The sequence below is a fragment of the Tamandua tetradactyla genome, chromosome 6, assembly GCF_023851605.1.
Source record: "Tamandua tetradactyla isolate mTamTet1 chromosome 6, mTamTet1.pri, whole genome shotgun sequence".
Lineage (NCBI taxonomy): Eukaryota > Metazoa > Chordata > Mammalia > Pilosa > Myrmecophagidae > Tamandua > Tamandua tetradactyla.
In genome coordinates this window covers 12,569,728-12,595,923 of record NC_135332.1, presented here as the reverse complement: position 1 = coordinate 12,595,923, position 26,196 = coordinate 12,569,728, and the positions used below count along the sequence as shown (strand labels likewise).

Below are 26,196 nucleotides of genomic sequence, written 5' to 3'. Positions count from 1 at the left end.
TTTGGAGCACATGCCATCTGTCCTTCGGGGACATTCCAGGTTACCGTGGGGTGTAGACGAGACAGGAATTGCACATCTACACAAAAACAGGGGCATTTTGTTTTGTTTTTCTCTGTATCGTAATGATATGGAATTTATCTCAGCCCAATTCTTCTTTCCTATGGATAATTTCAGTCCCCAAACTCTTTTGGTCCCAAATTTCTAACTTTATACTTTTCTTCATAATCACAAAAAACAAAGTACATTAACCACTTTCTATCCACACATGATCTCTATGCACTTTCACACATATTAACTCCTTAAAGCTATTCATGATGTACCAGCTATCGTTTCCCCCATTTTACAGATGAGGAAACAGATGCAGAGAGGCCAAGAAACTTGCTCTATTTGTCTCCTAGGGCTGCCATAACAAAGTACCACAAACTGGGTGACTTAAAATAACTTAAATTTATTATCTTACAGTCCAGGATGCTAGAAGTCCCAAATCAAAGTATCAGTAGTGCTATGCTCTCTCAGAAGGCTCTAGGGGAAGATTCTTCTTTGCTTCTTCCAGCTTCTGTGATTCTCAGCAATCGCCAGCATTCCTTGGCTTGTGGGAACATCACTCCCAACCTCTGCCTTCATTGTCACATGGCATTCTCTCTGTGTGTCTGTGTCTCTCTGCCCAAATTTCTCTCTTCTTAGAAGGACACCAAATCATACTGGATTTAGGATTCACCCTAATCCAGATGACTTCATTTTAACTAATTAAATCTGCAAAGACCCTATTTCCAAATAAGGTCACATTCATAGGTACTGAAGTTTAGGACTTAAACACATCTTTTTGGGGGTCCACGGTTCAACCCACATCACTTGCCAAGGTCTTGGAGTTAGCCGACTGGAGGTGGGATGAAAATCAAGGTGGGTGGACCTCCCTCAGGCATTCCTTTAATCCCAGCCCTGGTTTGTTATTTCACTAACCTTCCATTCTCTAGTCTTCCTTTCCTCACCTGTAAAATGGGGCCAATAGCTCATCAGGATGCTGCTCATCTAGCTCGTCAGGATGCTGAAAGAATCAAATTATTCAGTATATGTGAAAACACCTAGTCAACCTCTAAGTATGTGCCCTGTCATTAATCTTCTGGTACACTTTTATTTGCTCACCCTGGCTGTAAACTTTGAAACTGCAAACATTTTGAGAGATAACAGAACTGGCCTGATTAAATAGGCCTTTCTGTAATCAAGGACACAAAGCCTGATTTTCTTAGAATCATCCCCTCTGGGATGAAATTTAGAGCAAAGAATTGTCCCAAGCATCTCAACTCAGCCATGCCCCTGCCTCCCCTCTCCCTTTCCAATAGCACTTGTTGCTGTGAGATGCAGAACAAGATCCACTGTTAAAAGTGGAAGAAGCAGCTCTGAAGACGGAAAACAGATGACAAAGTTAGGGCAGGATTGAGTTACCATCATCCAGCCTCTCACTGAAACCTCATTAGAATTCAAGCCTGCTTCTAAGAAGCCAACCAAACAGCGATGTCCTTAGAACACAAAATAAAAGGAGCGGAACATTCGAGCTAGGGTTGGCTTTGGATTAGAGAGCTCAGCAGAGGTGGTGTGTGCACACTGTGCAAATTACTGAATATTCTCCAGTCCCCGCTTAGCACGCACCCACACGACACTCACTCTGATTAATGGAGGCTCTGCATGCACACTGACATCAGTACTGGAGCCCCAGCAGCATTTGAAATTTCACCAGGTGTGGCTAGTTTACGTTCAGGCATGGACAGGACGGTTATTAAAATCAGAGCCAGATTGGGTCTCCTACCTAAACTCAACACCTCCACTGCCCCACCCCTGGCTGCATTTTCTTGCCTGAGGAGCCTGCCTTTTCCTTGTTGGGCATGCAAACCTTTCATACATCAGAGGCCCAGGGTTCTTTGGAAGCCTCTGATGTGTCAGTATCAGTAAATTAATAGAAGCCATGTGTTTGCAGAATAGAAAAAGCCTGGCATCTTAAGGATCCAGACACATCTCCTCATAATGGGGTCCAAAGCAGAGATTCTTTATTGAGTCCTTTTCTCTTCTCAGTAGGTTGCTGACCACCCTATTTGTTAATTACTGATAATGCTATTGTGAAAAACCCCAAACCTAAACCCAAAGAACTCCCTCTCCAAGAAAAAGAGAAGAACCTAGCATTTATTGACTATATATATCAGATGCCATGCAATTTATTAATAAAAGAATGTGACAACAATCACATCAACTGATAAATATTTAGTGTCTAGTACCTTCTAGGGGCTCTGTGTTGACTGATTTATTTAATTCTGACCCAAGGGCAGAAGGCAGATGCTACCATCCCCATCTTATGGAAGGGGAAACCTTTCTTAGTTGAGTTTGAATCGCATGTCCAGGATGGAAGGAGCTAGGAGAGACACCGTACTTTGAATACTTTTCTCCCCTCTGTGATGATTTGAAAGGATCATGTACCCTAGAAAAGCCATGTTTAATCCTAATCAATCTTGTGGGTGCAACCATTTCTTCTAATCCCTACTCAGTACTATAGGTTGAAAACTTGATTGGGTTGTCTCCACAGAGATGTGACTCCTTCAATTGTGGGTATTCACCTTTGAGTAGAGGGAGATGTGACGCCACCCATTCTAGGTGGGTCTTGATTCGTTTACTGGAATCCTTTAAAAGGAAGTATTTTGGAGAAAGCTTCAGAATGACAAGAACCACAAGAACCCACATAACCAGAGACCTTTGGAGATGAAGAAGGAAAACACCCCTGGGGGAATGTCATGAAACAAGAAGCCTGGAGAGACAGCTTGCAGATGTCACCATGTTTGCCTTGTGCCTTTCCAGCTGAGAGAGAAACCCTGAACTTCATCAGCCTTCTTGAACCAAGGTACCTTTCCCTGGATGTCTTAAATTGGACATTTTTATAGACTTGCTTTAATTGGCACATTTTCATGGTCTTAGAACTGTAAACTTGCAGCTTATTAAATTCCCCTTTTAAAAAATGCCATTCCATTTCTGATATATTGCATTCTGGCAGTAGCAAACTTGAACACCCCCATAACATGGTAACTTGAAAATATAAGAATTACAATGTTAATTTTACAGCAAAGAAAGCTGAGATTTAGAGTTTGGAGTAAATTTTCCAAGGATGTATGGCTGACAATGGTGGAATCTTAGTATGATATTTGAAACCAGTTGTGGTCTATTGTGTGTTAGCACACAGGGCAAGGTTTCTGAGGCCAAGGGTAGGATTTCCTAACAGGGCAGATGGGGCCCACACTGAATCCACCCCATCGTAAAATAAGAATAAAATGAAGGAGAGAAATTCTGGAAAGAATTTGATTATTTTGTGGAAATGTCAAAGTAGTCATTATGGGAACTCAGAAATGTTTTTGACGTCTTGATTATTATTTTATATTTTTGTATGCTCCGTAAATACAATGCCCGGATCTCTGTGGCTGAAAAGTACAAAGGTGAATTGTTCATGGTGTGTCAGCTGGCTGAGGTGTGAGGGTCTGACCATGTTGCCCTTGCTTAGGGAAAGAGATTGGTAGACTTTCTACCAGGTGGACCATAAAAGACGATGGTCACAGGGGTAGGGGAAAGGCAAATTGGGAAGCTGCCAAAGGCTTCCACCTGAAAACATTTCGCATCTCTCAAGCGTACAGTCTATTGACCCAAAGCAAATCTCATGGGAGACCTAACTACCAGGAGGCCAGGAGCGACATTACCTTCTGGCACACAGAAGGAGGACACCAGTATATTACAGTTTTATATATATAGATATTTAAAACTGTATATGGGCAATAGAGTGTTGGGGCCCCCAAATGTCTTAATCCCTCCCAGAAAGGAAGAGGGAAATTGCATAGCCCTCCCTTCCTTAACCCTCCACCACCTGCTGTCCTTCTCCAGACCCTGTAATCCCTACCTTCCCTCTTCTTCCGACAACCTCAACCCTCCCTGACCAAGGACATATTTTCCCAGTGCAGCAGAAGTTAGGCTGATGACCTCTCCCATTGATGGTTTCCTGGCTGTTTTCTCAGGGAGTTTGACACTTAATTGTCTCTGTTTCAGAGCAGAGCTAAGGGGTCTTGCTGTTCTTGGCATAACCACTATTCCAAGGGGCTGACCCTCTGTGGGAGGTTCACGCTGGTTTTCAGGGTCCCTTTTTCTCACCTCATTCCCTGGCTTTCCTTTTGACCATCACTGTCCAACTAGTGTCTGAATCCTAGAAAGTGGGCCCATGATGGCCACCTGAGGTGTCAAGGAGTTCAAGAAGTTTCTAATTAAGAGGTAAATGAATCATAGAGTTCATCTTTGGGTTCTATTCTTTCTGCTATCCTGTGGGACATCCCCCCCATCCCCTTCTTTCAAAGATTTAATTGTAAAACAAACTGCTTTCTGTAGGAGCAGCCTACTGTCCACCGCTGTCAAAGTGACCCCATAAGGAAGGGCCCTGGCAGTGCCGGCACCCAGGCTCCAAGACCCCCTCCCTTTGCCCCTTATTTATGACTCTTACCAAATTCGTCCTCTCTGGAGATGAAAGGCTGTGTTGGAAAGGTCATTTCTGATGATTCTGGGTCCTTTAATTAAAATGGCCTGAATTGTTCACTTCTTTGCTGCCATCATCCTAAGGCCTGGTTTAGCTCTGACATGCCTCTCAAAGGAATACCTGACCATTCTACAAAAATTGGCTGCAAATTGAGCTGTTTTCAAAAGTAGGAACTGATTAAAAAAAATAATAACAGCACCAACGTCCTTCTATTTCTTCTGTGGTTCATTAACATCTTCCAATTTTTTTTCTCCCCCTCTCTCTTTCTACTGGAAACTAGAAGTATTTCACCTTGGCTTGCCAAATGATTTTTATCTTAGGAAAAAAGAACTTGCTATTTCCTGAAAATCTAGCACTGCTTTTTTTCTTTTTTTAAAGATACATTTTGTGCTGGGAATCAAAGTCAGGTAACTTGAGAAAGAGTTAATGAAAACAAATTAATTCTGTCTGCATTTAAAATAGGGGCAGGTTGGCTGACAGTTATCTTATTTGCTTCCTGGGATATGGTGCTTTCTCCTCGTAACACTGGTGGAAAGTGCAGGTATTTGGAAGAAATAAAAAAAGATATATTATTTTCCCACTGGAGTAAGGTGATCATGTATGTGTAAATTATTCAGATAATTTTGGGGGAGGGAGATGGGAGAAATTTCACTCCAACACATCTGGATGATTGCATCTAAGTTGTTATTTTGACCCTCCATTATGTGCACGATTTGCATCAAATCCTGGGATACAGTATGGGGGGATTTTAAAATAGCGTTTGTGTGACAGCTGCAAAAACAGTATTTAACCATCCTAGGTCTCTCCTCCTGGAACTGGCTTGGACAGTGATAAGAGAGGAGTCCTATTCTTCACCTTTTCTCTTTTATCTAGGCCCTCATGCTCCCAAGAACAGAACATCCGCATTCTATAATCTTTCTGGAATTGGATGAAGACCTTTACCTTCCCAGAGGTATCTTTCAGAGCTGACAAATTTCTATGCTTTTGCTGAACCACTGAGTAAAGTGGCTTTAAAAGTGACACAGAAAGAATGTGTGTAGAGGCCAAAAGGCTACATGTTTGTACCCAATCATGTCAACTCATTTTACTATTTGCCTTTGAGATGGAAAGAATTGTGGCAGGGGTCTCTGAAGATATAGTTATTGTATGGAGTATGGTGGGCAGTAAGGATATGAGGTGGAAATATCCCTCCAGCTCTGTCCGTGTCATTGCTTTGAGGGTTTGTTTTCCTTACCCGACTCCCAAAGAATATGGAATACTAATGTAGTAGAGGATCTGAGACTAACAGATGGATGGCATCCCAGGAACCTTGTGTTACTTCCTCTAGCTGAAAGGAACTGATTAAATATCAAGATCTCCTCTTCCTTTTCCTCTGCCTACTCCTTCTGTCTCCTTTTCTTATTTTTCTTCCTCTTCTTTTACCCTTTCTCCTTTCTCCCCTCCTTCTTTCTCTTCTCCTTCCCCTTCTGGTTTTTCTCTCTTCTTCCTCTTCTTCTTTCTTCTCTAATTCATCATTTGCAGCTCTTTATAACTGACAGAGAGTAGATGAAGTTAGAGGAATTGGAGAGTGGAAGTAAGTTGGAGATGTATCTGATGCCACTCCATCTCTTTGCCCAAATGCATTTTCTCTCTTCCCTCTAGGGGTCCTAAAAGAGGTTGTGATTTCTCTTGAAGTGTTATGGAGCCAAGGTTCTCTTTGCTAACTTCCCGGGCTACCCACTTCACACCTGTCAGGTACTCATAGAATTCCCCAAGAATGGGGAAGATCGTCTCCATTTAAAGAAGGGGTCATGGAAAAACATCTTTGAGTACAATTCCTTCATTTCATTAATGAACAAACTAAGGTACAAAGGCATTAAATGACTTCCCTGTAGGACAAGCAAGGCATACTGTCAGAGTCAAGGCCAGATCTTGGGTCTTCTTGATTCTTAACATGTTACTACATGAGTGATCTCAATTATGTTTTAATGTAAGTTGTTTGCACATGTGCAGGGTGTAAGTTCTCAATGGAAGATTAATCTGCCAAGAATCGCTTTGTGCATCATTTAGGATTTTTGGAAACAATCACCAGAAATCAATCAGGGAGAATATGACTAAAGGAGAAAATTTATTATCAGTTTATAGCTGTATCTCTTAGAACCCAAGAGCTCAGAACAACTGTCCTCAAGAAGTGATGAAGCCAGTCTCCAAGAAAGCATGAGAACATGCCAGCTGGCTTATAAATGCTTCTCTTCATACAGGGGTCCTCTCTCTTTTTGCAAGTATTTTTTTAAGCAAAGACTAATAATAACATTGAATTTTCTTCAAAATTGTGATTTTAGTGAATCTAGGCCATTTACTCCTTAGAAATGGCTGGATCACAATAATTACTTCAATTTATATTATTTTTTGTCATAATTTAGGGAATTGGTTAACATTTGTGCATGTGTGGAAGTCTGGGTTTTCTTTGATGGATTTATCTCAATTTTCGTTAGAGTTAAGGGCTCTGCTAGATTGATTTGTAGTTTCTAGGCCAAAGAAAAATTCACCAGAATGTCTAAAATGGGCATTATACATTCACTATAGAGTTGGAGATGCTTTCCAGATCATTATGCTACTTTATAGATCTCATTCCAAAAATGTAGGAAGTGGCATTCCATTCTTGATCATCTCAACCATCCCACCTCTTTTAGAGTTTCCCTCCATGGCCTAGGTAGCTTGAAGCTAGGATGTGCACCAGCTGCTCTAGTAGAAACCAGCCTGAATCTTTCTCCAGCTCTGACTGTTTTGATATGGTGACTTGAAATGGGGATGGCGCTGTAACGTGGTCCTGAAACCCAGCAAACAGCAGTAGTTATTTGTTTCAGGATTCTGGGGTTTGAGGTGTTTGGCGTTTGGCTGAGAATGACAGAAAGGGAGAAACTCGAAAAACCAAGGGGAGGTAGAAGATGCTGGCAATGTCAGTGGTATTCAAATGTGGGGGTGTGGGTAGGATGGGACTACAACATCCTCCAAATAAGGCTCCCTCCAATAACTGGATATTTGCTTTTCTTGAGTTTTAAATTCTGAATTCCAGTCTCCATATGTATGCTAAGGCATTCCATTTTCTTCCTAAGGCTTTTTAATTTGCCTTCCAGGATAACAAGTTGATTTTATCTGCTAAATGGGATTCAGGCTTGTTGGTACTAAGATCATTTATTGTTAAGAAGTGACCATGAGATCTTGGGAAAAGTATAGTAGATAATTTTTGAAACACCGGTTTAGGTAATCTAAATCTAAATCCTCCTTGTCTCAAGTATCCGGATATCATTGGTGATTAATAGTATTTTTTGGCTGAGTTTTCAGTGAGTTAGAAAATCAGCATCGTTTACGTGTCTTGAGCTAAAAATGATCTAGGTAAATGCTTGTGTTTCTTTTACATACATGAACACAACACACTTTCTTGTGGCTTATTTATTTAACGTGTTCCCTTTGAATCTCATCAGTTTTTATAACAAGTATGCATCCATGGTAGTTACATGGAAAACTTAGGATAAAACATTAGGAGATTGACTCAAGTTTCCAATTTATGACTAACTAGCTATGTGACCTCAACAAAGCTATTTAACTTCTCTGAGGGTGAGTCGTGTTCAATGGGAAACTAACTGGCTAAGATTTACAACCCAATATGTAGGCAAGCCAATGGGAAGGAGAGTCATTGATTTCCATTCCCTTCGCATCATCCTTGTACAATTCTTTTTGCCAACATTTTATTATTAAAGATATAGCTAACCTCTAGCCACGACTTTGAGATGAGGAGTCCTAGTTTCTTAGAGGCAATTGTAAATACAGGCAGACTAGAGATGAGATTTAAGGGTACTGGATACCTTGTCGGCTGTTATCTTTTTCTCCCCATACCCCAATCCCCTTCTCAATCTATTCTGTGGCTCAGTAAGAAGAATTCATTGGATTAATAAAATTTTCTTTCAGGAGACTTCAGTGGTTGCCCATGTTAGTTTTCTAGTGTTGCTGTCATAACCACAGATTTAGTGTCTTAAAGCAACATAAATTTTTTATCTCATGGTTTCTGTAGGTCAAAAATCCAACAGGGGTCTCAGTGCTAAAATCAAGTAATAGCAGGACAGTGTTCTTTACTGGGGGATCTGGGGAAGACTGTGTTTTCAAATTCATTACGATTTTTTAAATCAAATTTAATCCCTAGTGGTTGTAGCTCTGAGACCCCACATTCCTTGGCTCATGACCTCCTTCCTCCATCTTCAAAGCCAACAAGTCAAGTCCTTCTCAAGTTTTGACTCTTTCTGCTTTTCCCTTCTGCCTTATTTCTTGTGTTGACTGCTTCTGCTTGACTGTTTGCCCTTCCTGTTCTTCTTTTAAGGACTTATGTGATTATATTGAGCTGATTACTAACCTTAATTAGTAACCCTAATTCTCTCTGTAAAGTCCCTTCCCAGCAGTACCTGGATTCGTGCTTGATTGGCCAACCAGGGAATTGGACTCTTAGGGGGAACATCTTTAGAATTCTGCTTACCTAAAGGTCCTACAGGTTAACGTATTGAAATATTATCAGTCATTAGCACATTTGTGGAATTAATCTAATGGGTGGATTTTCAGTGTTAATTGCCAGCTAAAGGAAGTAGGAATTTTTTTTAATGCTAAAGAGGGCAATACATGGAGATTATTTCAGTGTGTTGGATCAGGAGTGAGACACTTTTGGCAGAGAGCCCATGAGGATAGTGGGGATCTAGTTAAGAAGATACAGAAGGAGCAAAGCTTCATCTCTCAGAAGAAAAGCATACTAGCAATCACCAAGAGGAAGAAATCGTCTACTTCACACTGCTCTCATATGTTTGGGGTTGAGAGATACCTGTTGATTATAGGACTACATAATACAATATTATAGAAAAATGCATTGCCCTTGGTTGAAGTGCAGCTTTTTAAATTAAAAAAAGATTTTCTAAATATTTCAAGATTTGCAAAATATTTGAAAAATTTTTTGAAGAGACTTGCATGAGCCAGGTGTTGAAGAAATCATTCTATCTTTTCTTTCTTCCCCCCATTCCTGATTATTAAAATTGAGCCAAATTGTCACTTAAACCTAGCCACAGGAAATACACTCTTTGTAGTAATATATAAATGACTTTATATATATAGGCATATAAAGCTTGAATATAATATATGCTGTTTCAAAACATCTACAGCGAATAAGAATCTACCACCTTCTTTGGTGACATAGCATATACTATATCTGCTCATGCATACATATATATAGGATATATTCGTTATCCCGTATTTTCTCTATCTATCCATATTTCCTATAATTTTTTTCTATATATGAGAGAGACAGAGATATATAGAAATGTAGAAATTAATACAGATGTTATGCTATCATTAGGTAGACAAAAGCATATGACATCATCTTCTTGAACAAAAACAATTGTGATATTTGCACAAGAAAAAAAGACTACTACTACTTCCATTTGTGTGTTCATTCAGACTCCATTATTACAAGACTTTCTCTTCCCCCTAGTCTGGAAGTATGCTTGATCCAAACAGAATCATTCCTTAATTGCAAGTCCTTTCTGGGGCAATGGGAAGTACATTCCTTTAACATGTTCACTTTGTGGTCATCACTGGGCACAGCCTTCCTGTGAGTTCCCTTTGGGCTTGGCGTGGCCTGTGTGTGCAGGAATGACTGGAAGGCAGCCTGGCTTCTGATACAGCCAGCTCTTCTGACCAGGTCCGACACATTCACAAAGTCCCCACCTAAAGCTCTTGGGGTTCTTCAAATCATTGGTGAGTCTTCATCAAACCTACTACTGTACTGTGTTCAGGTCCACAGCTAGAAGTAAAAGGGGTGAGGGAGAAAAGAAATCATATCCTGTCAATAAGTGCTGAAAATATTTAGTGTGGCAAGCTCTGTGTTTTCTTTCTTATGAAAAGCTGATTAATATTCAGTGGTTGAAGGTTAATACCCCATTCATTTGACTCACTTTACATCCTGCACACAGCAGTGGCTGTTCCAATTTCAATTCTTAATTCCTACAAATCTGGTTCCAATCATGAGATTAGTAACTTACTGCCTAAGCAGAAACAAATCACACAATTGCCAAGCTTATCTTTCTATCCATGCACAGACATGTATATGTACTTGAAATGGACTCATTCATGGACAGATACAGATGTGTACAGACCAGCAGCATTTCATCAATGTGAATATATCTAGGAAATTTTATTTGCTTACACAAGCACGTGATAGAGACAGATAGATGAACCAAACATGAAGAAAGCATCATCTAAATATATTCATGGGTGGCACAACAGTGGCTCAGTGGCAGAATTCTTGTCTGCCATGCCGGAGACCAGGGTTTGATTCCCAGTGCCTGCCCAATGCAAAAAAATAATAATAATAAATTAAAATAAATAAATAAATATATTCATATGTGCAAATGTCTTTAACCTTACTCAATAATTGCATCTCTGTGAATTTTTCTCTTTCACAAACCTATTTATGCTGAGTCATATTTTAAATTTATTAGGATCAGTCATTAGAAAAAGACTTCTTATGCTATATCCTTCCCAGAATATATAGTATTATTTTGTAGGCTAAGTACTACAGCCCAATATATCTGTTTGTAAGTTCATACTTACAAGAGGTTTACTTGTAAGTAAATAATTTACTTGTAAGTAAATACTTACAGAGGTTTTTCCAAAATTGGACATCATTTTTTTAAAGAAGGTGAAACTGTGGCACGATGAACTTAAGAGTAATGATAGTGAGTAATGCTTCAGAACATTTTCCCAAAGCAGGGAGGGGATTCATAGTCCCTGAAGATCTTTTGAAATCATATCACATTTGTCTGGAAAAGATTAAGAGCAGACTTGCAGAGATCTGTTCTGAGGCTCTTTCAAGTTTAGTGAGTCTATGATTTGGGGATATTTGTCTACCATCACTCTGCTGGGAAGATAAGTTTGGGTGGACATCTGGGCCCAGGGCAGGAGGGAGAGGGTGTAGGTACAACAACAGGTTTACATTTTCAGATAATGGTACCTGACTGCTGACTTAAAGAATTAATCATCGAGTGGCCATCAGCTGCTGAGACTAACACACTAGGTTTCTTGTGTTTGTCATTGTATTTAGTTCTGTTCAACACATATATTGTGGTGTGGAAAAAAGCAGAAAACAAACAAATAAAAACATGGCTTAATGGCACTAAGAGAAAAATCTTAATTTTAACACCATGAATGCTTCAATTGCAGGCCTTGATTTGGACTCTGATTCCTTACAGAAAGGATGCTTCCTAAAGCCTAAGATAAACAGAATGAATGGGATGTTACCGCAGCTTATTTGAGGGGCAGAAATCCATCTTGTCAACTAGAAGTCTTAGGATTCCATCTTTCTTTCCTCTCCTCATTGGCTCTTATATTATGGAAAAAGGCAAAATACAGGATTTGGAGGTTAAAAACAGCATCATCACCACAAACAGACAAACCAAGCAAGCAAGCAAACAGACAAATAAAATGTCCTGCCTTATCATACACTTTTCCTAGCTCTATAGTCTTATCTTCTCTAAACTCTTCCCCTCAGTGAAAGAAGAAAATGTGCAGCATAAGGAGGTAACTGGCATGTCACAGGCCCTTTGTCAATGGTGGTAATTAATTGTTTGTTTGTTGGGAGGACTTTGTGATTTATATTTGTGAAAATATTCGGGAAACTGTACATTGCTAAACGTAATATGCCCCATTATTTTTTTCTTGGCCAAGGTGTCCTGGGGATGGCCTTGGTGGTTTTGAGCTGTTTCCTGTGTGTGCTCCTCTCCCCAGCCCACCTCTAGTCCCAGCCAATCACCTGCTCTGCTGCCTTTGAAATGTGGGGAACATAGCTGCCTTAACTTCTCAGGTAAGTCTTAAACATCTTCTAGGCTGCTACTAAAGACCTGGGTGATATGACAGCCTGGAGAACTGGGAAAGTTTCTCTCAGGAAAAACACTTCCAAGATTCATATCACCCAGTTTATACTATGCTTGAGAATATAGAGGCTCTGAACTCAGATAAAAATCCCCCAAACAACATTCCATTGTGTTTGCTAACTCACACTTACCTGGGGAAGATCTTGGAGCATCACTAGGATTTGGCTACCACTCTCTCACCTGCCGCGACCCTGCTGCGTGAGAAGGGAAAAGAGCTGTGTCCTGCATCACAGACATGGGGTACCAAAGAACCAATGTGACGAGAACCCATGAGGCCACCAGATACCTCAGCAATCCAGGCTGAGACAGCAGCTTTAGCCTCACTCTAGCGGATGATGATAAACCATCAGCAGCAGCTGCAGACTCCCCAGGGGGTCTGGCAAAGAATTCTAGGAGACAAGGACCCCTGGCAGAAAAGCCCATGGCCTCGGTTCTTTCAGAGGGGCAGCCACTTTCTGGGGACTTGGAGGTCAGTGGGCTGACGGGGTTCGTCTCTGCAGAGTGGGACTTACCCTGCAGAGCTCTCCTCTTTATTTCACAGATGCCACCAGGAGTGATTCTTTGGCTGGTGGAAATAGTCTTTTCTCTTCCTGTCTTTGGGTGACTGTAAGAACTCAAAAAAAAGAGAGAGAGAGAAAGAAATAAAAGCCCAAGCTTCAGCATAGCTCCACACAGGGTGTCTAGCCAAAATGCAAAGTTTTACCGCAGTGCACAAGCAGACTGTTTTTCAAGTGAGGGAACAGAGCGAGGTCCTTTCAGCACCTTTTCCGGCACTTCTTTAAAAATGATTTAAATTGGAGGCAATCACATCGAATGCTGAACATCTGACACTCAGACGAGACTTAATGAATCATACGCTTTAACAACATCACTCTTCTCCAACCACTTCACTTGGCATCTGTGCTGGTTGTCCCCCCCACTCCCCAAAAGAAAAAAAAACATTTGTTCTACAGACCATTTTCTTGTTAGAGTGTCTTGGGCAACTCTTCATATCCGTGGAAGGAGAACTGGCCCCGGGGAGGTTGCAAACCCAAGTTCCTCTTCCTCTCCTTTGAGTCTGAATTTCCCAGTGAAAAGACAACAGTGTTTCTTAGAGACCCAACTCACAGCCACCTCCAGTCTCTCCCCAACTCAATCTCTTGCATGATATTTAACCTACACAACCCAATGTTGCTTGGAAGCCCCCAGCATCCAGCATTGCCATGGCTGATTTGAAACAAACAGCAAATCAGTGATTTTGTAGATAGGACCATTCTAGTGCTGGGAGAAAGGACACCATTGCTGAATATGGAGTTGGAGGAAGTTTCTACTTATTGGAGCAAATCATTTTCTTTGGTTTCATAAATTAAAACCTCTCTCAGTGGGATGTAGCCACAGAGCTGATAGTTTTATTAACCTCACAGGCAGGGCGGATCGAGGCTACCCAGCTTTGTGGAGAGCCACACATTTACAGTCTTATCCACGTTCTGCTGGGTAACTGCCTAATGATTATTCTGCCAGCGTTCAGCGCCATTGGCAGGACCAGCAGTGGGGCCATTTGCTTTGCAGCTGCAACGTATGCAAACAATTTAATCTTCCAGTCCAATCCTTAATGTAAATGTTTAATATAAACCTGATGTTAACACGATGTACATGAATTTACTGGCAGGCAAAGCTGGGATTTACATCACTCTGAAAATCAGATGTTCTTTGCAGCAGAGAGTGGGAACCCTTCTAAAGATGGCAAAGCTTTCCTTCTCCATGGCAGGTGCATCCCCGAAGTCACGTATCCAGCACACCGCAGGGGACTGGCCACTCACAGATATGAGATTCTGTTTCCATGTTAAAAAGACCCTGGGATTAGCCATTACAATTTAGCCAATGACAAAAGTGAGCACTGGACTTCTTCTAACATAGGGAATGTCCAATGTTAGCAATCATGGAATAGGCCATTAAATGATCATTAGATGATCCAACACCCAAATCCACCCATTTCTTTGCAGACTGTTGCATAAATGGTAAGTTAGGTTGTAGACCAGTGGCTGGCAAGCCATGGTCCGGGGGCCGAATCTGCCCCACTGCCTGTTTTAGTGCAGCCTGCAAGCTATGATGGTTTCTACATTTTTATATGGTTGGAAAAAAATCCAAAGGGGAATAACATTTTATGATGTGAAAATTATGTGAAATTCAAATTTCAGTCTCCATGAATAAAGAGTTCCTGAAATACAGCCATGCTTATTTGCTTACATATTGTGTATGGCTGCATTTGAGCTACGGTAGCAGAACTTAGTACTTGTGACAGACTTTTTGGGTCACAAAGCTTAAAAAATTCACTGTTCCACTCTTTGCAGATAAAAATTTTGACTCCAACTCTGGACCGGCCTTACGTAATGATATGACTGGGTGATGATAATAATGATATCAGTAATTAGCATTTATTGATTTTTTTATGCCAATCCCATGTGTATTGGCTGCTGCTGCAGCCCATTTTGCATGCAATGAATTAATTTTTCACTTAAAAAAAAACTTTAGCTTCCCATAAAAGTTTTGTTTGCTAAAATTATAATTGCTAAGTGTTTATGGCATTGTCACCTGTGTAAACCCTTCCTTTGTCTGCTCTTCTAGACTTAGGTTTATCTCTGTGTCATGATTCCGTGGAAGGAATTTGTTTTTGAAAGCTTTGCTATTTCCAGATGTTTGAGGCTTTATAAATTAGGTATATATTTCACAAAACTGATCATCAATATTACTAGGAGAATGTAAAAGCTATAGATTCCTAGGTTTTTAAAAAAAGTCTAGTTTACTGGACTCATTTTAAAATTCCATTCGTGATGCTGAAAACTGGTGTAATTTGGGACCAACCAACCAAGATAATTATTTTGCTTTACACTTTTCAGAGGGACATTTCCTATACCGTAGATACCACCTGACTCCAAATCCTTTAGAGTGAAATCTGAATCCCTAATCTTTTTTTTTTTTTAATCTCATCTCCCACTCCCGAAGCCCTCCCCAGCCAGGGTTCCAAGACAGGACGTTGTGCACAGAGGGTGCCCAAACCCGGTTACTTGACAGGACAGATAGTAGATTTCCTGGTGTTATCCTCTTCTTCCTCCTTCCAAAAGAATTTTCCTGTAGAAAAAAAAAAATCACACCCACAGAACATTGAATTCTTAGATGAAAATCTTCACAGCAGTCTGCTCCTGGCCAGGTCAGAGCGATACTTTTCTGTTCCTAGCCAGCTTTTCACAATAGATTGACCTTAATTGGGACTGCAAGTCCTTACCTGGCCTTAACATAACCTCCAAGGACAGTGAGGAGAAATTATCCACAGATTCAATATGTGCAATTTTATGATGGGACCCTATTTTTTTTTTCCGTCCAAGTTTTAGGATTACTTTCCCTAGTTTATAGGCTGTATGGAAATATTCCAAGGTCCCTTTGGCCACTCTGGATGAAATAATTAGCTGCACATGTTATCCGACATTCTTCTATACTTCAGTCCCTCATTAGTTTCAAATCTCAGTTTAATTTCCAGGAGAAATAGTTCAGGGTTTCCTGAGACTTAGCAATCGAATCTGACCAACTGCAGGGGGTCTCAAACCCAGACTGCCTTTTATTGGTGCTTTGCCCACCTCTCACCCCCTCCTCCCAATCCAATCTCTATGAGCTTCAGTTTCGCTGCCCCTGTGTTTGCAGATGGGACAGACCGGAATTTGTTTCCTGAAAACCAAACACTTCCATTTGCTCTCTTCCTAATTGCTCCCGGAGTTGGATTTGAAACCAGCAACATTCTGGAACCGGTTTTCTTAAATCGGTCCGCGATAAATCAGATCAGCTTTAAGAATGGGCATATGACCTGTTAACTCAGAAAAAAAGCCTAATTTGTGTCATTTACTCATTTAATGGTAACTGTATGTAAGTGCCATTTTTTGTCCCCATTGCAATATTCTTGATTCCTAACCCTCAAAATCTGAAGCCCATGGTTAGTCCTCTTTTAGTTTACACCTTTATATGTATGTTGTTTGACCTACCTAGAGAAAAAGAGCGTTAGGATTCTCTGGTCTGAATCACATTTTCAGGACCATGTTCAGTAAGTAGTAGTAGATTTTAAAGAAAGTGAACATGGGTTTGATGACAACACTGTTATTGTGACAAAGTATCATATTTTAAAGGCGACTTTGATAGACCCATATATTATTCTTTGGAAAATATGATAGGATGAAAAGGTATATTCTATACTCTTTATCTAGGTAAACATTCTCAAAGTGCTTCCTTTGATGATATGTTGGGTCTGATATAAGATCAATTTAAGTTTTAATTTTGACCTTCAGCAGCTTATTTAACCTCTATGAGACTTACTTTTCTCATCTGTAGAATGAGGATAATAATACCAAATCTAGACGGTTCAAATGAGAATCACATGAAAGTCTTTACTATTTAAAGTTTAGTGTTTGGCACGCAAATATCCATCTCCATTCCTCTATACCTCCACCTCTCTACCACAGTGTCATCATTTCATGAAAAACAGATACTTTTAATGGGTGGGTTTTAAGCAACTTTCTTCTAAACCACACATTCACTCCAAATATTCTCCCCCTACCTTATCCTGAATCAGACTGATTGCCTTAAAAGCAGACAAAAAGGCAGGCCGCGGTGGCTCAGCGGGCAAGAGTGCTTGCCTGCCGTGCCGGAGGACCCCGGTTCGATTCCCGGCCCCAGCCCATGTAAAAAACAAACAAACAAACAAAATATAATAAAACAAGAAAATGTTTAAAAATGTTTCCCTTTCTTCCTCCCTTCCTTCCTTCCATCCTTCTTTCCTTCCCTTCCTCCCTCTCTCTTAAAAAAAAAAAAAAAAGCAGACAAAAAGAGAAACTTGTTTCAGTCTTTAGAGTCAGTTTTCCTTAGAGGTTATTCCAATTTATTTTTGTAGGCTGGCTCAAAGAGTTGGGTTATCATAACTGTATCTGGCTAAACAACCCTAATTTCCAGATGGGCTGAAGGCAGAACCAAGAACCTGGTTGATTTTCCACAAGTCATGCTGCCTTAATGAACACCCTGTCAAATCCTTCTCTTAAACCATTAAAAATGTGGTGGCTAATCTGGGATGGTGCTCAGCTAGCTTGCCTTTTCTCTGGGCCTACAAAAGATTAACTGGGAATTCTGAGATAGTAGGAAGCTATTGGAAAAAGACAGTAAGTAAATAAGGAGGAAAAGAGATCAGGAAGATTCTTTGTATTGCCTTGAAAATTGATGAAATGGCACATGTCTGAAGTGCAGTGCTTTTGCATGCATACTTTACTTAGAAACGGAGAGGGGAACTGGGTGAGTATGCTCCACTAAGTACTATTACTGGAAATTTCTTTTGCATTTTTCATTCAAATAGAAACCTTATTTTTATTCTGGCATTTGAGGCCTTTGGTAACTATATCTTTTGCCAAGCCGAGATACCCTGGTAAAAGGATGAACTTAGTAGCAGACAGAAATAAGGGGGATTCTATTTATCAGCTGTCCGCAGTTGGGGAGGGTACTCAATCGTTTTGAATTTCCATTTCCTGTGGCAGTATTTTTCCTATCTGTTTGTATTGAGAATGAGTGAGATAATGTACATTTAAACTTAGCATACACTAAGTACTTAGTCAATATTAGTTCCATATAAAGCTCCATATAAATATTAAGCATGCTGAAATGTGGCCCTTTTGTTCTAGACCCTTAAGCCCTCTTTATTCATGCTTGTTTGTAAACATGTTCTTTTCTGCTATAATTTTGCTTGTGTTGAAAACACATTTCTGAAATGATTTTTTTTCCCACCCAGGTCAGTATCTTCCATGTATATTCATTAATTCATCTGCAACCTGGCTTAACAACTAAATCCTCCAAACAGTTTTCTCTGATCAACTGTATTTTATGACCCATTACTTAAGTCATTGTTGTATCCAAACTAACTTTTATAGTCTGACCTACAGTATTACACTCTTGGTTTCTTTCTAGTTATAATTGTTGGACACACACCTATTTTCTCTTCCCTTCTAGAAATAACAATTCTAAAGGATTATTTCCTAAAGCTACATTGATCAAAAATAGATAATAAGACCTAGAACCATGCTTCCTCATAAATGCTTGTTGGAATGAATTTACTTGATTTTATATTAAAAAAATGACTACAGAATTACCTATTGGTTTCATCCTTCTCTGGCCTGGCTCACAGCTAAATTTATTGATGACTTTGGAATCAACAGCTGAGAATTGAAGATCTTGATTAAGAATTACAATTACTATGCATTAAAGCCAGAAAAACATTTAGTTCTTGAATATCAGGCATATTCTTTAACTGGAGTTTGGCTTCTTGAAGCGGAAAGAGATGAAAGTGGAATCCTGTTCCCTTCCCCAGAGGTTTGTTCCAGTTCCTGGCTGACTGATTTACAATGAAATGAAATGGCTTTAGCATTACACTCCTGTGCCCTGCTCTTGTCCAATAACCTGTGAGTCAGGATGCAAGTGAGGAGATGCAAACTTGGTAGACTGTCCCTAAATGAACAAGCACTTTGGGGGTAATGTTGTCTGTACCCTGGATCTCAGCTGGCATGGGAACCCTGGTCCACTTTTCCTCCAAACAGTCCCCTCCCCTTCATCTTTGGTCCTCTGCAATCCTGAATCAGAGTGCTTGCCTTCAAAGTAGGCAAAAAGCAAAACTTGTTTCAGTCTCCTCTTGGGTTCAGGGGAAAAAAATCATGACACAGCTGTCTTAAGCAAAAGAAAGATTTTTTAAAATCATATCATAATAACATCCTGTGATAGGGAAATGCAGGTTGACCAATTCTTCTGCTCAGAGTTGGTCTGCAAGGATCTGGGCTCCTTCTGACTGCCTTGTCACACTTAGCATAGTACTGTTGACTTTATCCAGCTCTCCTCGTGTTCACAAGATGGTTATTGTGGTATCAGGGGTCACAGACACATCATCATGTGGTATAAAGGTCTTCCATCCTGTCTCTTTTCAGTTACAGTTTTATGGACTTTCCTTACATCTTGTTTGTAAGAATTGGGTCACATATTATTTTTTAAACCAATTGCTCTCAAGAAGAAAAGGATACCATGATTGACTTGGGATGAGGAGCCATTTTCTTTGAGTCACCCATGGGAAGCGTGAGTGGCTGAACATAGGCAGGGGTGCCAGCATGGAGGGGTGGGGGGGCATGGGCATGGGGTCCATAAAGGAGCGTGTCTGCCCTATAGAACAATGTATCATAAAGGGGGCCTGTGGTACTTCTCACTGAGATGAGGTAAAAACAGTTCTGCTGAAAGATGGAGAAAGCTAATCGACTCCTTGAAAGTCAGCCAAGTACCCTTTCTGAAGTACTCAAATGAGTGGATTCCAAATTCTATATTCTTTGATTGCTCCCATCTCTCCCCTATACTATGACTTCAGTTCCTTGGGTAGTGTTACAGGAAGTGACATTGAATTGCTTGCAACGTGGTCCTTGCCAAAGCCATAACAGGGTGAATCGGTGACCTTTCAAGTTTTTTTGCTGGTACCTATCTCCATATAAGCAACAGTAGCAAGTCTATGTAAGACCTGCATTAGGACTCAAGTTTGATTTAATGCCAGATCCCCCCAACAGCTAGAATTGAGGGAAATGGAGATGTTTAGATGTCATTTGGAGTTGTTTTTATTGGAAGGCATAATGTATGGGTTATTTTCCTCTTCATGGAACAAAACACGATACCACATTTCTTCACAATTAAATTAAGGCTAAAGGACGACAAAGACATTATCGTTTGTATGATGCATTTGAAAGATACTGTTTGCGCTCTACTGGAAGAGATGTAGAATGTCTTTACTTTGTTGCTTCATGAAATGCCAAGTTTTCAAGGCAAATCCTATTAAGGGCTTTTAGTTCCTGCCTGATAGTTTGCTTTCTTCTCTGCTGTCACTGAATGGAGCTGCCTGAGGTTTATTCCTGTTGTGGTTGAACTTGATTTAGAAATTAAAACTACTAAATCAGTGCTAGTTACCCATGAATTCATTCTTTCATCTATTTAACTATCAGATATCTATCATCATTTAAAAATAATTGCCTGTGTCCTTTTCTATGTCCACCACCAGTCTGTAAGCTTCTGGTGAATCTTGTTCCTAGTTGTGTCATCAATACTTGACATATTTACTGGGTACTAAATACCCTGCCAATGTTTATTTGGTGTTTAAGCGTTCAGTGAGTTCTTAATCTAGGAAGGGAGATAAACACATAAACCCAAAATAATAATAGGCTGTGTGGAGGCTGCCTAACAGATAACAAGATTTGTTGAAGGTTTGAAGACAGGAAAAGATCCCAACTAATACACTCATTCATTTTGAAAATTATTTCAATAATTTATATTGAAAATAATGCACTTTACTTCTCGAGTTAGACACCTTAAATAAGCCAATCAATCAACTGCTAAAAATTAGGTCCACAGAGTATAAATTTTTTGAATATATTGGTAGGCAGTGTTTACTCAAATTGTTTTTCTTTTAAATGAGATGTTGTAAATAGTATATGGTTGGGTCTTGCTTTTTCATCCAATCTAACAAATCTTGTCTTTTACTCAGAGTGTTTAGTGTATTTAACATCATTATTGATCAGGTTGTATATGTCAACCATCTTACTATTTACCTCTTATCTGTCCCACGTATCGTTTCTTCGTATGTAATTGTTTCCTGCCTTTTTTCCAGGAAATTGATTGAATATTTTTACTCAACCACTTTAGTTCCTCTATTGGCTTTTTAGCTATACCTCTTTTTTATTATATGTGAATGGTTGTTCAAGGATTACAATACATGCCCCTTCCTTTTGTCATAGTCTACTTAGAATTAATGTTGGAAAACTTTACTTACTACACATCACAAGTATACGAAATTTATGCAGAGTAATTTCATTTACTCTACTTCTCAACCTTTGTCACATATTTTACTTCTACATAGTGTAAACCATAATTTGTATATTTATTTTTGTTCTAACTAGTTGTTTGTCTTTTAAATATATTAAGGGATGAACATAATACCCATGTATTGTTAACATAAAACCCACACCCTTACTATTTTATTTTTAGTGCACTTCTTTCTTTCCTATAGATATGAATTTCCATCTTTTATCATTTCCCTTTAGCCTGAAGAAATTCCTTTAGTGTTTCTTGTATTATCCTTGTGATGATGTCTTTATTTAACCCTTATTGGAGAATATTTTTATAGGGTAGAGAAGTAGGGGATGATTCTTTTTATTTCACTCATTTATTTGAAGATGTAATTCCATTGTTTCTGGTCTCTAAGCCTTGATGAGACATTAGCTAACATTTGCACCATTTTCTTCTCTATGTAATATGCTGTTTTACTCTAGCTGCTGTCAGGATTTTTTTCTTTATCATTGATTTATAGCAATTTGACTGTGATGTATCTGGGTGTCGCTTCTTTGTATGATTTTGCTTTGGGTTTACTTAGTTTCTTGGATGTATAAAGTGATAATTTTTACCAAATAGGGAATATCTTTTGCCATTATATATTTTAAAAATTTCTGCCCAACACATGATTTTCTTTTTCTGGGGTACCAATTATACATATGTTAGACTGCTTTATATTTTCCCATAGGCCACTGAGGTCCTGTTTATTTTTCTTAATATTTTTTTTCACTCTCTGCTCTGTTTGGATTATTATCTTTATTCAAGTTCAATGTTTCTTCTGCTAAATCCAATCTTCTAAATCTCTCCAGTGATTTGTTTTTAAATTTCAGACATATTCTTTTGTATTTCTAGAATTTCCATTTGGTTCCCTTTTAATATTTTTCATTTCTTTGTGACACTTTACATTTTTCCTCTCATCAATACCATATTTTCCTTTAAATTTTTGAACAAATTTTTGCTATCTGTGTTAATGTCATTGCCTATTAAATCCGATATCTGGGTCAACTTTGGGTCTATTCCTATTGTCTGCTTTATTTATTTATTTTTTTACCTGCTGACCATGGACCAGTTTTCTGCTTCTTTTCATGTTTAGTAATTATTTTGCATTTGATGAATATTGTGGATAAGGCATGGTAAGGAGTATGGATTAAATTGTCCTTTCCTTTAAAGGACGTTAAGTTATGTTCTGGCAGGCAGATAATATAACACATGTTTTCCTTGGTCTAGCTGGAGCTTGTTTTAGACTTTGTTAGGGCAATCTAGAATAGTCTTTAGGATAGGGAATGGAAAGCTTTTCTTAAATAGCCAGATAGTAAATATATTAGGCTTTTGGGCTATATGGTTTCTGTTGCAACTCTCAGCTCTGCCATTGTAGCATTATAGCAACCATAGAGAATATGTAAACAAGTAGGCATGACTGTGTTCCAGTAAAAATTTATTTACCAAAACAGATGGCCAGTTGATGCACCATAGTTAGCTGATTACTGCTCTAGGGGATGCCCCATATTCTGAAGGAATGGGTGCCCTGGTGTCCAGTTGCATGCCTTGAGTGTTACCAGTATCTCTCTACTCTGGATGGGACAGAAACTCCAATGCCTCCCAGTAATGTGTCACATTTATAGTCTCCATTCGACTCTTACCCCTGAAGCAGCCCTTCTCACAAGCAGGGCCTCTTGTGGTCTCACCATGCACATATGCAGCCCAGCCCTCAGCTAAGGCTTCTTATCTATTGCCAACTCCATTTTTAGCAATGCGCTTCCACCCTCTCTGGAACCCGGCTCTGAAAGTCCCGGTTAAATTAGCATTCCTGAACTCTGACCTGTGCCTCCTCAACTCAGCACATTGTCATGCTTTTTGGGATCCACCTTGGGAAATTTTCCCTGGCAGAGAGCCCAACAAATGTGGGTCTTACATCATACTTTTCCCTTATCTCAGGAGTATCGATTCAGGGCTACCTCTTTCCAGTCTTCAAACACAGGTGCCTTATATATGTTCAATTTTACAGTTGTTTCCAGAGAGAAATTCCCATACAAGTTATTCCATCAGTGCTTGAAGCAAGAATCTCCTTTCACTGTTTTAAAGTTAAAAGTGAGTGTCAGGGCAGGCAACTGTGGCTCGCTGGCAGAGTTCTTGCTTACCATGCAGGAGACCTGGGTTCGATTGCTGGTGCCTGCTCATGTTAAACAAACAAAAAAAAAGCGAATGTGTAAGAAACTAAGACTAAGCACATTCAAATGGTATTTGAAATGATTAAAGTGGGGAGGGCTCAGAGCCAGCAGAATTTGGCCTCCCTTATCACACTCTGCAATGATTACTGGAGCCCCCTACACATACCCAACCTAAAACAGATGACCTTATGCAAGTTGTAATCTTTTCAGCATTTGAAAGGTGGCCTCTAGTTGGAAGCCAATATGTCAACATTAAATTCCAAAGGATTATCATTGATTAAAATTTGATGCAAAGTATGTGTCATCTAATTAAGGACATCTCTCTACCTGTTAATTTAAGAAGAACAAAAATCCAAAGTGCCTTCTAAGGGCTAGGTCCTATGCTAAGGGATAAGAATATGAAGGTGAAGAAGACAGCTCTTGAAGGAGCTGATAGAATAAGAGGAGAAAACAATCATGGAAGAAGAGTATTACAATAATATGAAAAATCCTATAATGGTAGTGAGCTTGGATGAGGTTGAAAATGCTGGAGCTAGGCTTTGACACATGTAGTGGATGTACATATGTGGTGGACATCTCAGGCAGAGTAGAGCGTATGAGTAGGGCCACCAGGTGGTGAAGGGAAAGCTGAACTGTATGCTTGAAGTTCATCAGCAGAAGGTGGTGGAAGAAGAGGCTGTTTGGACAATAGGAACCAGCTCTTGAAAGACCATATAGGATACAATAGGGAATTCATATTTTATCCTTACACAATGAGAAGTCTTGAGGGATTGTTGAGAAGGGTGTTGCTATGATCATATTTAGGGTTTAGAAAGACCCAGGAGGTAAATTAGAAAGGCTCAGTTGGGTGGGGGGATTAACATCAGAAAGGCTAGTCATTGCAGTGAACAAAAAGGAGCCCCTCAAATAGGGCAATGACCCAGAGACAATGAAAAGAGAGATTTGATTAATATTTCAGAAGATACACACACACACACACACACATATTTTGTAATGATATAATGGGTTTAAGAGGTAGGGAAGTATCTAGAGAAGCATCTAGCATTTTGATTTGATTAACCTGGTGAATGGCAGAAACATTTTCCACGTAGAGAAAAGATGAGAAGAGCATGTCTGTGGGGGAGGATGATTCATGGATTCCATTCAATCATTCACTTATTCAACAAATGTCTAGTGAGTGCCTACTAGGTACTAAATACTGCTCCAGGGGCATGAGTGACTAAGGCAGCCAAATGTCCTGCTCTTATGGGGGAATTGAAAAATTAAAAAAAAATGAATATGAACTTAGGATATTGAAGACCACAAAGTTGGGTACAGTAAGTGATAGAGAGTGAAAATACTTTAGGCGGGAAACACAGCTTTTCTGATCTTATTTTTGAGCTGAGACTTTTGCAGTAATCAGAACTTAGATATGCAAAGATCGGAGAAACCCTTCTAGAAAGAGTGAACTGCAAGTTAAAACCCCTACGGTTGGAAAGAGTTGGGCTTGTTCAACTAACAGAAGGGCTCATGCTTGGAGCAGAGTGAGTGTGTGGGAGGGTAGCAGGGAATGAAGATGGCCCTTATAGGATACAATAAGAGAGGGTTAGGGTTTGGATGTTATTCAAACAGCAGATTCTCTCTTAATATGTATGTCATGGGACTTTCATTTCCGTAGTTGCGAGTCTACTTTACTTTGGCTTTAGAGATTGGGATGCTTGTCAGGCATTTAAGTTGAGATGTTTACCAGACAACCAGCTGTACTCCTGGAGCTCTGCAGAGATATAAGGACTGAACAAGGAGATTTGGGAGTTGACAACAGCAGTGTACGGTTGATAATTGAAGCTGAGGGTGTGGATACATTTACTTAGCAGGGGTGTGTAGAAGCAGGGAGTCTGAAACTAATTCTTTCATCTGTGTAGTGCAAAGAGAGCCATTGCTAGGTGCTAACTATAATAATATGCTTTTATCAGTGATAACAAAGGTACCACACTAATGCGAGTTCTTAATAATTGGGGTTGGGGATGGGAACGTGGTATTTTCTGTAAATCAACTTCTCTGATAAAAAAGCTTACGTATTTTTTTAAAAGGCAATGCAAGATGGCAGTATCATGCTATGCATTTAGAGGAATACATACCTTCCACAGGCTTTAGAGTTTGTTACCTCTACCAAGAAATAAGGAAGAGAAGCTGGTTACAAATAAAGTCTTCAGGAAAACAACATTTTCAGGCTGGCCAGGCTGCGTGCGATAACCATGCACAAAAAGTGAGCAATTCCTATATTCTAATTTCTATTTTACTAAAAGAAGTACCATTTTACTCTCCCATCTTGCCCAGTAAAACTTACTTTCACTTGGATAAGCAAAGAAGCTAGTTTATATGTGCAAGTACAATACTTTTCCTCAAAGCTTTGGCTATGCTGAGGTTTCTCCTAGGCCTAGGCTTCTGAACCTCAGCATAGCCAAAGCTTTGAGATGGTTAGTTATTTGTTGGGGAACTGTTCTGTTCATGGTACGCTGCTTAGCATCACCCCTGACCTACACCCACTAGATGCAGTAGCATCTCCATCCCAGTTGCAATAGCCTAGAGAACCACTGTCTAAGTTATTGCCCTATGGACATCCTCAGAGCTTCAAGTAGGATAG

General features: G+C 39.7%; 1 long non-coding RNA gene across 3 annotated transcripts in view; it reads left to right on the top strand.

The window, feature by feature from the left end:
• The window catches only part of LOC143687073 (uncharacterized), a 64,353-nt gene that overhangs the window by 32,946 nt on the left and 5,211 nt on the right, over positions 1–26,196 (top strand). The window contains exons 1-3 of one of the 3 annotated variants that reach the window (XR_013177402.1): positions 2,584–2,884; positions 5,423–5,501; positions 12,290–12,425. This is a non-coding gene — a long non-coding RNA (uncharacterized LOC143687073). Of the gene's footprint in view, positions 1–2,583; positions 2,885–5,422; positions 5,502–12,289; positions 12,426–26,196 lie in introns of those variants that run through there. The other 2 variants (XR_013177401.1, XR_013177400.1) reach the window with 2 other exon arrangements.